Source organism: Dendrobium catenatum, unplaced genomic scaffold (genome assembly GCF_001605985.2).
Source record: "Dendrobium catenatum unplaced genomic scaffold, ASM160598v2 fragScaff_scaffold_860, whole genome shotgun sequence".
NCBI classification, from domain to species: domain Eukaryota; kingdom Viridiplantae; phylum Streptophyta; class Magnoliopsida; order Asparagales; family Orchidaceae; genus Dendrobium; species Dendrobium catenatum.
Window position 1 is genome coordinate 110,991 of NW_021319322.1, and position 2,399 is coordinate 113,389.

General features: G+C 29.4%; 1 non-coding gene across 1 annotated transcript; it reads right to left on the bottom strand.

The window, feature by feature from the left end:
- Nucleotides 1-1,594: 1,594 nt before the first annotated feature.
- On the bottom strand, nt 1,595-1,698 carry LOC114580229. The gene has a single exon (XR_003701556.1). It is a non-coding gene; the product is annotated as a small nucleolar RNA R71 (small nucleolar RNA).
- Between the last annotated feature and the right edge of the window lie 701 nt (nt 1,699-2,399).

Sequence of the window (2,399 nt, forward strand, 5' to 3'; positions counted from 1 at the left end):
CACATTAAAGCACTATTGTGTTAAAACTTTTCAACGTAGTGGCAGAGTAGTTAATACAAGATGGAATTGCATTGAATTAGACATGCAACACATCAATTAAGACATGAGACACGCTGAGTAAATGCAACACCATAGCAGCGAAAGCATGGTAGTTCCAAGGTGTTAGTTTATCTCATAATACTGTGGCGCCACCAACTTAAATGTCGTTGTGCCTGAGGTCATTTTTGCATTTACTATAAATTATTTTTAATTCTTTTGTTCGAGGAGTTTTCTCATTTTGTAGTAGAGTCCTATAATTTTTTGGTATAGTTATTTAGTGTCCCCTTAGAGTAAAGTCTAAAGAAGGCTTGGGAACTGTAAGATAATGGCCATTTGTGTAGTTAATATTTAGAGTAATATATTACCTTGATAGAAAAATATTTTAACAAATAGGAGTATTGGAATGAAATGTAGGTATACTTAGATATAAGATGTTTAACCTTCTAAGTTCTATGGAGAGATTCAAAATTTATGAAGGCCATAAACCTCCATTATCACCCTTATAAGCTCTACATATATCTTGGGAAGCATATGTTGTGATCCATATAAATATTAAAGAATCTCAATTGGAAAACTTATTATTTACAAGCATTAGTCAAAAATGTATTTTATATATTTAGATATTATAATTTATTATATTCTCTATAAGTGGATAAACCTTACATCTTTTGTAGAAAGCACTAGTTGATTGTAATCTAATATAACACTTCATCATGGGATCGACTTGCTCAATCACTTTATCGCTTGATCAACACTTATACTTGTATATCTATTAGGAAATTTTATATCAAATAAAACATAAGTATTAATTGAACCAAAGACATATTTTATTTCATGAATGTTGTTTGTTATTCAGCAGTCTACATAAACCCCCATCAAGTTTTCACCACTATTGTTGGGGAAGTAACATGCATAGTTGAAATTTAAACTGTACTACTAAATTAGTTGCATATTTAGACCTACTTATATCCAATATCTATATTTTTCATTTTTATTAAAGGCTTGAAAAAGAAAAAAAAGCTGCTTGCTTAGTTTTTCTTCTTTAATTTTTGAAAAAATATTATTTCTTATGTTGTAGATTTAGTAGAGTGCCCTTATTATTTTATTTTGAAATTGAAAGGAGTGTTACAAAAATTAGAAGAAGAAAAAAAAAAACTTTATAGATGTCTGAACTGGTATAAGATTAGGACAAATCTAGAGCTCTTAGAGAGTATCATAATCTTATAGCAGATGGAATTCACCAGAATATCAATTGATCCACTATCCATGCAAATAAATTTGAAATAAAATCCATTATTTAGATGGTACAAAATTACTAGTTTGGAGGAACTATTCTTAGGATCCCAAACTACACTTAGCTAGATTTTTAGAAATTTGTGCAACATTCAACTATGATGGTGTCAGTGAAGATGCTTTTAGGCTTCATTTATTTTCATTTTCTCTAAGAGATAAAGGTAAGATATGGTTAAATTCTTTGCCCCCAAGCTCTATAACAACTTGGAATGAGTTAGCACACAAATTCTTAGCTAAGTATTTCCTAACTTCCAAAATCTATAAGCTAAGAAATGATATCATATCTTTTGCTCAATTTGAGGAGAGTTTTTATATGAATGTTGATAGAGATTTAAGGAATACTTAAAAAATGCCCTCATCACACTTTACTCAATTGATTGGTTAATTAGACCTTTTATAATAGATTGTTAGGAACCCATAGGTCAATTATAGATGTAGCAACTCGAGGATCTTTAATGTATAAGCCATTTGAGGAAGCCTATAAACTAATTGAAGAGATTTCTACAAATAATTTCATGTGGCCTTTTGATAAGGTGAATCTGAAGATAGCAAGAGGATTTTATGAACCAAATGGTTTGTCTATTATTTTCGCTCAGATATATGCAATCTCTAAATTTAAATATTATTAGAGTTAATTTGGTGATCATCTATGCAACTAGAAGAGCATGATTTGAATTCAATTGGTGATATTAATGAACAAGGGATAGAGTAGGTAAATTTAATTTGAAATTTAAAATAATCTCTATTCTAATACTTATAATCTTGGTTGGAGGAACCACACAAAATTTAGTTGGCCAAATAATAATATTGGTGGTAATAGTTAGTGGAGTGGAAGTCAATCTAATCAAGGGTGAAATTAGAATAATCCTTAGCAATATATAGTAAATCCTAGACCTTTTCATCCCCAAGGTTTTAATAAAAATAATAATTTTTTAGATAGGAAGTTACATTTTGAGGAGGTAGTGATTCAATTTGAACTAAAATGAAAAGTCAAGCTACTTCAAACAAAAACTTGAAAAATAAAGTAAGATAACTTACAATCTCCTCTAGTAGCAGATCTCTTGGAT